Genomic DNA, 11,967 nt, shown 5'->3' with positions numbered 1-11,967 from the left:
CATTGGATACTTTTGATTATTAGTGATGCTTCAGTTGCCAATAGAGAGCTGTTGTGGTCATGATTTTCTATGGATGTTTGCTCATGGATATTTGATGATTTTATTATGGATTATTTTTATGATTTTGAGATTTATGATTCCATGAGCATTAGGGTAGGATATCTGCATGTAGTGACAGGAAGTGGCTTACAATGGGGGCCGAGGCCCTAAGAGGTTGCCAGGGTAACTCATTGTAAGTTGGATTAATAAGTGATAACATTGACACCTAATACTAACTGAATGAACCTAAAAAGATAAGATTTTTGGTTCTCGCCCATGCCTTGAGTGCTTGTATAGGCTAGGATGGGAGTAGTGAGAATGCATGGTTGCGACCTTGCATTCCATAGTATGCCTTGTTAGTATGAGAGGATACTAGTGGCCGCATGAGATCAGTATGGACCTGTGGAGTTTAACTAATTGCTAGGGTAACTTGTATGTGATAAATGCGATGAAACTTTCTCACTTGCATAGTAGGTTCCTACATGTCATTGTGTGCCTCTGGGAAGTAGATGTTAGTTTCATGATTGGAACCTTTGAGTTAGTGTACTTTTAGGATTCCTAGACTATAGAGATTTGTGCTATGTGTTATGGATAGCCTATTTGGGACTTGAGATTATCACCTCAGCACGGTGGGAGTGGACCACTTAGGTACCACGTGGTTGGGTGGTAGTGTACTTTCTACTCTTATCATTTGAGATTCATTGAGACATCGTGGCTGATGCGTCCTTCATGATGGTGGATATGTATCCTTTCATTGATGATTAGCATATGTTAGATGATGTTATCTTATGCTTATATTTGCATGTTAGATTACTTTCTACATATGATGTTGTATATGTTAGGAGTGACATTCCTACTATGTTAATACCGATGATCTCTTCGATGATTTGGGATGTTACGCACAGAGGGATGGCTAGGGACCACGATGGTCAAATGATGCTATTAACGGTTGGGAGGAACCGTGCACTTAGTTAATTATGTTTGATCTTATGATGGATGTATATGTATTCTATGATGATGTATCATGTGTATCATGTGATTATCTTTGATGTATCATGGATTAGAATAGGATGATGTACCTTATTTCACATATGTATATTCTTTTAAGCCTTCATACTCTGTGACATGTATAGTGGATGATTGAGCATTTGGAAATGTAATGTATGAACATTGGACTTATCATTATTATTTCATGTGGATGCTGTACTAGATGGATTCATGTATGTTATTTAATTTAGATGTAACTCAACGTTAAAGGATTCTTAAGGAATGAAATTGGTTATGTATGTTATGTTTACTTTTAGATGGACATTGCTATTGCTTCCATTATTATGTACAAGATATATGTGGTATTTACTTTCATGTTATTTAAAAAAAAAAAAATGTTACCAAACTTAGTGAAAGTCTAGGTTAATTCTTTGGATCCCTTGGCGGGGCATTACATTTGGTATCAGAGCCCAAGTTTCTACATTGGGAGCTCTGGGTATTTCAAAACAACTAAAACTGTGAACTATTAAGTGTATCTCTTCAACTTGAAACTAGGATGGTGTCTAGGACTAGGTTTTCTATTAGAGGCGATGGTAGAGGCCGAGGAAGAGGTCATGGTCATGGCAAAGCTGTTAGTGCCCATGAGTCTTCCCATGAGGGATCGGCTCATGTAGAGAGTAGGGAAGAGCACTCTAATAGGCAACAGGAAGAGAGTCATAGAGAGGACCAAGCTGAGTTTGAAGAGGTTGGTTTGAGATAGATGATGCAGACTAGTTTAGAACATCTACCTCTTGTTTAAGAATAGCCTAAAGTGCATCAGACAGAACAAGAGCATAGACCTAGATCTAGAAGTCCTCAGAAGGATCGTCAGAGGTCCATTGTGTCCACTCAGATGAAGGATCTTTCAAGATCCAAGGTCAAGCCTTTCAATGGGCAAGGTTCTGGTTATGTGGCCAAGCAGTGGCTGATTTCCCTCAACAGGATTTTTGCCATGAAGGATTTTGACAGCAATGTTAAGGCAAGATTTGCGATCACTAATTTAGAGAATTTTAGGGCCACTTGGTGGATGATTGAGGAGAAGAAGCTGGGAATCAATACGAGCAGTGTCACGTGGGAACTATTCTTAGAGAGTTTTTGTGAACAATTCCTACTAGAGGAATGGAAACTACAAAGGGCAGATGAGTTTCATAATCTCAAGCAGTACACTTTGTCAGTGACCGAGTATGAGCATAAGTTTTATGAGCTTATGCCTTTTTCAGGGTTCAATGAAAATTCAGCTTAGTTGACACAACACTTTGTTAGGGGTTTGAATAACTATATAATTGGGGGTGTCAAGGTATTTGAGCCAAAAAATCTTAAGGATGTGGTACATCGAGCAATTTTTGTTGAGCAAAGTGTCAACCTTGGTCAAGGTGGTTTTGTAGGAGCACCAACAACATTAGGATCTAAAGGCAACTTCAATTTAGGTGGTAACAAGAAGCCTTTCTTTTCTAAGGGAAAACAATATCAACAACAGTCTTAGAAGACACAACAGCAGAAGGGATTGAATTCTCAGGCTTAAGGTGGTGGCAAAGGTTCTAACTTTAAGAACAACCACAATGCTCAATGCAATAAACAGAATCAGTCCAATCAGCCAGCTCAGAGCAGCCAGTCTTTTGTAAGCAAGAACAGTCACCAGCAATCTAATGTACCACCTATGGGAAGAGGATTTGGCAAGAATACAGAATGTTTTTCATGTGGTCAGATTGGACATTATGCAGCTCAGTGTCCACAGTGAGCACCTTAGTTTTTAGGACCTAGGCCTACAGCTTCTGAATCCACAGTTGGTGATGCAGGGAGAGCTCATAGAGTTTTTGCAATAGTTGATCAGCGTCAGGCAGATCATCAGGGAATAGTGGTTAAGACCACAAGTGCTATTTGAGGTATATCTCTTTCAGTATTGTTTGATTCAAGAGCTACAGATTCATTTATTTCACCATCTATAGTTTCTAAGTGTAAGATGGATGCAGTGAAGCAAGATCATGGTTGGCAAGTGGAACTAACCTCAGGGATTAAGGCCTCCATGGATTCTATAGTTCATAAGTGTGGGCTTAGCTTAGGGAGCTTTGATATGATAGTGGATCTTCAAGTCATACCCCTTGGTTCCTATGATGTGGTTCTAGGCATGGACTGGCTTGGATCTCATAGAGCCAGTATAGATTGTAGGAAGAAGATTATTTTGTGCCAAGATGACCAAGGGAATGATGTGAAGATAGTTGGGATACCGAGGCCTATATCTCTGTGGATGATTTATACTATGCAATTGAAGCGAAGTTTCTATAAGGGATGTCAGATATTTGCTATTATGGTAAAGGATCTTGATGAGGAAGATCCTGTGAGGAAGACTTTAGATCAACCGATTTTATAGGAGTACGCAGATGTCTTTCCAAGTGAGATTCCAGGCATGCCTCCAAAGAGGGACATTGATTTTAGCATTGATCTAATTCCTAGAGTGGAGCCTATCTCTAAAGCTCCTTATCATATGACTACTTAGGAACTGGGTAAGCTATGTCTTCAGCTAGAGGAACTTCTAGCCAAAGGGAGCATTCGACCTAGTGTATCACCATGGGGAGCTCCAGTGCTCTTTGTGAAGAAGAAAGATGGTTCTTTGTGCCTTTGTATTGACTACAGATAATTGAACAAGGTGACTATTAAAAATAGGTATCCTTTGCCTAGGATTGATGACTTATTTGATTAGATCAAGGGAGCTACAGTATTCTCCAAGATTGACCTTAAGTCAGGATACCACCAGCTTCATATTAAGGAAGCAGATATTCACAAGACCGCTTTTTGAATGTACTATGGGCATTATGAGTTCACAGTGGTACCTTTTGGGTTGACTAATGCTCCATCAGTGTTCATGAGTTTGATGAATGGTGTTTTTTGATCATATCTTGATAGGTTTGTTCTCGTGTTTCTTGATTACATATTGATATTTTCTAAGACTCAGAAGGAGCATGAGGAACACCTACGATTGGTATTACAGTGTTTGAGAGGCAATCAACTTTATGCCAATGCTGCTAAGTGTGAATTCTTCAAATCGAAGATTTAGTATTTAGGGCATGTTATCTCAGGCGATGGTATTTCAGTGGATCCTACAAAGATTTAGGTGATAATAGATTGGCCTACCCCGACTAATGTGTCAGAGATTCGTAGTTTCATGGGTTTAGCTAGTTATTATCGTAGATTTGTCTAGAACTTCTCTAGGATAGCACATCCTATCACTTCTCTTCAGAGGAAAGGTAAGAAGTTTGTGTGGATAGAGAAATGTGAGAAGGCATTTCATAGGCTCAAGGAGCTTTTGACTAGTGCACCAATTTTAGCTGTACCTGATCTAGAAGGTGATTTCATCATGTGTACAGATGCTTCTCTTGAAAGAATTGGAGCAGTGTTGATGTAGAATGGATGGGTGATTGCATATGAATCACGCAAGCTCAAGGATCATGAGTTAAATTACCCTACACATGATCTTGAGTTAGCAACAGTAGTTCATGCATTGACAAGGTGGAGGCATTTCTTGTTGGGGCACAGATTTGAGCTACATAGTGATCATCGTAGTCTTCAATACATTTTTAATCAGCCTAATTTGAATGCTCGCCAGAGATGATGGATGGAATTTTTATGCGAGTATGATTTTGAGGTTAAGTAAATTCAGGGTAAGGAGAATGTGGTGGTAGATACTTTGAGTCACAGGAGACATGTGGTAACATCGATGACTCTTAGTGTGGATTTGAGGAGTCAGATTCTTTAGGCACTTCCTACGGATTCCTGGTATTAGGAAGTGTGCAGAGAGATAGATTTAGGGAGACCCTTGGAAGGTAAGTTTGCAGGTTATGTTTGAGAATCAGATGGTCTTTTGAGACATTTGGGGAAGATTTATGTGCCATTACTAGATGAGCTTCGCACCTTGATTCTGGCAGAAGCCCATCGTACACCTTACTCAGCACATCCAGGTGTCAAGAAGATGCATGCTGATTTGAGACGTTTGTTCTTTTGGTCCGGGATGAAGCAAAATATTGCTGATTTTGTGGCTAGGTGTCTTGAGTGTCAAAGAGTTAAGGCAAAACACCAGCACCCGGCAGGACTGTTGTAGCCTAATCTCATTCCTTCTTGGAAATGGGATATCATCTCTATGGATTTTATAGTAAGATTACCTATGATAGTTCGACGTCATAATGCTATCATGGTTACCGTTTATCGGTTGACTAAGGTGGCACATTTTTCATCGATCAGGTCTTCCTACACAGCAGCTTCTGTAGCGAATGTCTTCATGTGTGACATTGTGAGATTACATGGTATTCCTAGAAAGATCATTTCTGACAAGGATCCTGTATTCACATCTGCATTTTGGACATCGTTGCAGCATGAGCTTGGAGCGTAGCTAAACTTTAGTTCGGCATATCATCCAAAGAGTGATGGTCAGACAGAGAGGGTGAACCAAGTTTTGGAGGATATGTTACGGATGTATGTGATGGATAGGCAGACACATTGGGAGGACTATCTCTACCTAGTGGAGTTTTCTTACAACAATGGGTATCATAGTTCTATTGGCATGGCACCTTTTTAGGCATTATATGGACCTCCTTGTCATACACCATTGAGTTGGGACAGTCTTGAGGATCACATTCTATTGGGTCCTGAGATGCTTCATGATATGGAGCAATAGGTAGTGCGTATCTGTGAGCATTTGACTACGACACAAGATAGGCAGAAGAAGTATGTCGATGCTCATAGGATTGATAAGCAGTTTGCTATGGGTGATAAGGTTTTCTTGAGAGTGCGACCATGAAAGAGTCTGATCCAGTATGTAAAGGGTTCTAAGCTAGCACCTCGCTTTGTGGGACCATTCGAGATTTTGGAGAGGATTGGCCCAGTTGCTTACCGTCTTGCTCTACCACCAAGCCTAGCTTGCATTCATGATGTTTTCCATGTTTCAGTGCTTAGGTAGTATATTCCTAATATTGTGCATGTTCTTGATTGGAATGCATTGTAGGTAGAGGATGGGCAGTTGGCTTTGCAGCCGATTTGTATTCTAGAGCAGTGGGAGTTGACCCTCTGGGGTCGAACCATCGAGAAGGTAAGGGTCCAATGGGACCCTACTGATGATTCTTCAGCTACTTGGGAGGATGCAGCTAGATTGAGGGAGTTATATCCCTCTTTGTTTTTAGGCTTCCAAGAGTAAGCCTAATTCAAGGGGGGGTGGATGTAGTGCCTACCCTCATTCACATTTTTTCTAGACTTATTGTTGCAATTATTATCAGACTATGTAGACTAGTTTTATGTTGATGGTTTAGTGGTGTTGTTTTGACACTATCAGATATTATGATAGGGATTCAGTTGATATATGATGAGATCATTTAGACCTTACATTTCATGTGTGTATGATGATCATTACATTGTTTTTCGTTATTAATGATGATTAGTTAGATGGTTTATTATCTCATGTGTTTTATTATGGTTACTTACCCCATACTTGCATGTGTATGGTGTGCGTGTTTTCTTATTGTATGGCATTTCTGATGTGGTTAAGGAAGGGAGTCGTAGTCACCTGCATAGTCAGGATCTACATGATGCACCACTTCCTGCCATTGTCTATTTAGCTTAGTATTATATATTGTATGTACATGCATGGTTTTTCTGCAGGTTGCAGGTACCGGGTATCGACTTCCCTGAATTGCCAAGATGAGTGTACCCTATTATACTATCTCAATGATAAGAGAAGGGAGATAAATTCTCAAGTCCAAATCCCAAACCTAAAAAACATTCGTCCTAGTGAGTTAGGACAAGTATCAAAGTTGAATACCCCCCGAATGTGTCGAATGACATATTTCATGATTTTTAACCTTTTAGATTTATTTTGTATGATTTTTTCTATGATGGGTTTTCATATTTTATCCTAGAGGTCTATGGTGAATTTTCCATTAATTAAGTCTTAATAAATATATTTAATTAATAAATTATTTAGTTGAGAAAATTAATAAAATATCATGATCTTTGATATTTTGATTGTAATTAATTAAATGTGAATTATTTGGGAAAAGGAATTAAATAAAAGAAAACTAGAAATTAAAATTAATAATAATTATAAAATAATAATAAAGTAATAAATAAAATAATAATAATAAAAGATATACAAATTAAAATGAAAGTTATAAAATTTAAATAAAAATTATTGGAGTTATAAGCTTGCATGGGAATTAACGCACTTTTCTATTTCTCATGTGTCAACAACATGGGGGTTAGTGCATCAATTAAGCACATGGTGTCTACAACTCTATGACTCATCAAAAAGGTTGGAAAAGACCCATGCTTAGTTGGTGACACCTTCCAGCTGTTTCAAGAAGCATTCCAAAGGTTTCTTGAGAGCTTTTTATATTCAGGCATTCATAGAAGCTTAGATATAGCGTGGAGAGCAATTGGAGCATTGGAGGACTCAAGAACTCTAAAGAAGGGAGCTTGCTCTGCGGGTTTTCTGAGGAAGAGCGAATTAGCATCAGAATTTGGGTAGATTCTTGTGATTTTACTTATGTTATTTCCGCATCATGCATTCCTGTCTTCTTCGTGTCTTACATATGACTTCTGAGGAATTTCATATTTTTATTGTATGCATTTTCCATTTGGGCAATTAAATTTATTTGAAAATTTTATATGCATGAATTTTAAAAAAGGGAAAACAGGGCTAGGGTTGAGATTCATAGCCAAACCCATTAGATTAATTATTGGAAATTTTGGAGATCAAAGATCTATGGAGGAATTCTGAAAAAATTGAAATTGTAATCATAAATTGTCAATTTGCTTATACATACATACATACATACATACATACATACATACATACATACATACATATATATATATATATATCTGTGTGTGTGTGTGTGTGTGTGTGTGTGTGTATGTTCATATATTGTGATATTTTTAATTCTGTATATATTTATATATATATATATATATATATACATATGCCTTTATACATATATATATACATACATATGTAAATATAATATATATATTTGTTAAAAAAAATGATTACATACTGTGGGCGAAAATGTTTTAAGAAATGTTAAAACCAAATCGCAAAGTCTTTATGAAAATCGCATAAGTGATTGTTAAAAATTATATATATATATATAAAACATTGGGCGGGCGGGTACTTCGTACCCCCACCCACCGCAGGCCTGCGTGATCATAGGGTACCTGTGACAACAGTGTACCTACGATCCGTAGTGTACTTGCGGTGTGACACTTTAATAGCTGCGCGATTTTAAATCACATTGTGTTATATGTGTTGGTTTTAAATTATATTTGCAACGATTATTTCATATACGATTTGGATATGAATTTCGATTTCATTTTTTTTATAAGTTGCAATGTTATTAATTATTAAATGTTATTATATATATTTATGTATGTATGTATGTATATATATATTATAATTATAAATGATTATCATAAAGTTTTCAATTAATGGATCACTCTTTTAATGATTAAAATATTGCTATTAAGCTTGTGAATTATGAAGAGATATTAATAATTAATTTAATTAAACTTAATTTTTAATTAAGATTAATTATTAGAATATATAATCGAAGTTTTTGATTCATTGAGAATGTCAATTTTCAAACAATGCCATATAAATCAATTAGAAAATTGAGTCTGATGGAGAAACTTTTATCTATCAAACGAATACATGGGTTAGATAAAATGTGAAATTTCTCCACTTAATGTTAATTTGGGAATACGTAAACTGAGACTTTTGAATTCAAATTTGAAAACTTAGCAAAACCCAAACATGTGTTTACATTGTGTATTCTTTATGCTATTGTTTTGGGTTTTGGGTTGACTAGTGTTAACCAGTATAGGACGTCTACCAGAGGCTTGGGGGTTATGTGATTGTGATACTATGATGATGTTTTAATCTCGATCTTTATAACCCAACCATGGTTATGTGATGGAATGCTCTGTGTATTGGATGTGAATACTGATTGTTATAGTTGAGATTCTTATTTATGAGACACTTGACTTAACCATTATTTTTGGTCATCGATCAGTTACCCTTGGTTATTTTCTAATCGCCATGATGGGACTGAGATGTGAATTTATTCTTGATGATGTCATGTTGTGACATGTTTGACTCAACCATTTTTGGAGTCTTCGATCAGTGTGTTTGAGATATATTTTGGTTATTGAGAACCATTGGATACTTTTGATTATTAGTGATGCTTCAGTTGCCAATAGAGAGCTATTGTGGTCATGATTTTCTATGGATGTTTGCTCATGGACATTTGATTCTTTTATGCATATTTGATGATTTTATTATGGATTATTTTTGTGATTTTGAGATTTATGATTCCATGAGCATTAGGGTAGGATATCTGCATGTAGTGACGGGAAGTGGCTTGCAATGGGGGTTGGGGCCCTAAGAGGCTGCCAGGGTAACTCATTGTAAGTTGGATTAATAAGTGATAATATTCACACCTAATACTAGCTGAATGAACCTAAAAAGATAAGAGTTTTGGTTCTCGCCCATGCCTTGAGTGCTTGTATAGGCTAGGATGGGAGTAGTGAGAACGCATGGTTGCAACCTTGCATTCCATAGTATGCCTTGTTAGTATGAGAGGATACTAGTGGCCGCATGAGATCAGTATGGACCCGTGGAGTTTAGCTAACTGCCAGGGTAACTTGTACGTGATAAATGTGATGACACTTTCCCACTTGCATAGTAGGTTCCTATATGTCATTGTGTGCCTTTGGGAAGTAGATGTCAATTTCGTGATTGGAACCTTTGAGTTAGTGTACTTTTAGGATTCCTGGACTATAGAGATTTGTGTTATGTGTTATGGATAGCCTATTTGGGACTTGAGATTATCTCCTTAGTACGACGAGAGTGAACCACTTATGCACCATGCGGTCGGGTGGTAGTGTATTTTCCACTCTTATCATTTGAGATTCATTGAGACATCGTGGCTGATGCATCCTTCGTGATGGTGGATATGTATCCTTTCAATGATGATTAGCATATGTTAGATTATGTTATCTTATGCTTATATTTTCATGTTAGATTACTTTCTACATATGATGTTGTATATATTAGGAGTGACATTCCTACTATGTTAATACCGATGATCTCTTTGGTGATTTGGGATGTTACACACGGAGGGATGGCTAGGGCCCACGATGGACTAATGATGCTATTAATGGGTGGGAGGAACCGTGCACTTAGTTAATTATGTTTGATCTTATGATGGATGTATATGTATTCTATGATGATGTTTCATGTGTATCATGTGATTGTCTTTGATGTATCATGGATTAGAATAGGATGATGTACCTTATTTCACATATGTATATTCTTTTAAGCCTTCATACTCTGTGATATGTATAGTGGATGATTGAGCATTTGGAAATGTAATGTATGGACATTGGACTTATCATTATTATTTCATGTGGATGTTGTACTAGATGGATTCATGCATGTTAGTTAATTTAGATGTAACTCAACGTTAAGGGATTCTTAAGGAATGAAATCAGTTGTGTATGTTATGTTTACTTTTAGATGGACATTGCTATTGCTTCCATTATTATGTACAAGATATATGTGGTATTTACTTTCATGTTATTTAAAATAATAATAATAATGTTACCAAACTTAGTGAAATTCTAGGTTAATTCTTTGGATCCCTTGGCAGGGCATTACACTCCTCTTCATTTAGCATTATTTGTAGCTTTTATTGAATCATGACTTCAATTTTTAACCAAGTTGGTATAGTTCCCATCAAAGACATGCACATGGATGACTACCCTATAAGCCCTTTTCCATTATCCCTCCTTTCTAAAGTCTTCTCCTTTAGAGAGATATCTACATTTGGTGTCCCTATATCTGTAATATTGAAAATCCTAGCTTCTATATCTTGAGAGGTTTGTTGAGGTTCTTTAGGTATTTTTTCTTAGATATTTCATTGGTTGGTCTTTATTTTGGTTCTTCTTCACACACTTCTCTCTCTTCTTCAATAACATGAGGAAGGGGAGTGGATGATCCTTTGTCCAACAATGAAAAATCCTGCAATGATGGTGGCGAGGTACCTAGAGATCCTTTTGGTAGAGGCAAAATTTGATTCTAGTCCTCTCCCAAAGATTTATTAATGGGTATGTTTCTCATATCATATCACCCACCATTTCAGTCCCTACTCACATAAAGTCAAAATTAGACATCTTGAAAATATCTGATCCCTCCCCACCTTCTTCATCCATCTACTGCTACTATTCATCCTCTAAAGTCATAACCTCAATAGGTCTCCTGGGAATAGATGGTGGAGCTTCTTCTCCTCTCTTCTTGAGAGGCCCTTGCCAAATGTGTCCTTTGACTCAATGGAAGATTATCATCTTCATCTTCTTCATCTTCTTCATCATCTTCATCCTCTTCAAGGATGGTTTTTGAGATTAGAGGAAAAGATATAACCCTTCTTTGTATCTTCTTCCCTCTAGTTCTTCTGAGCTTAGGTCCAACTCTAGATTTTTTCGTAGCTGAGGGAGAGGCTTCTTACTCTAGAGAAGGTAGTGACATCACCTATGCTTTTTTTTCTAGCACTTATTCCTATTCTTGTTCTAGAGGTTGTTCATGTTCTTTTTCTAGAGGAGGCACTTGTGGAATATCTTGAGTTTGAGTTGCTCCTTCATTTTGAGGCTCCTAGTTCCCAAGTGCTTGAGCTACTTCTTGGGCTAAAGTTGTCTTTTTTTTTTGTGGCTGTTCAACTTTAAGTTTAGCTTACTTGGGAGAAACTCTTTTCCTCTTATTCTTCCCTCTGTGCACTCTAAAGTAACCAACTTCCCTATCATGCTTATATACCATTTTTGACCTAATTAGAGATTGCATAGGGAAAGTTGGTACTATTACTTTTGCAC

The sequence above is a fragment of the Cupressus sempervirens genome, chromosome 11, assembly GCF_028749045.1.
Source record: "Cupressus sempervirens isolate cs-2001-9-10 chromosome 11, ASM2874904v1, whole genome shotgun sequence".
Lineage (NCBI taxonomy): Eukaryota > Viridiplantae > Streptophyta > Pinopsida > Cupressales > Cupressaceae > Cupressus > Cupressus sempervirens.
The sequence above is the reverse complement of the archived record's forward strand: the minus strand, read 5'-3'. Positions refer to the sequence as shown.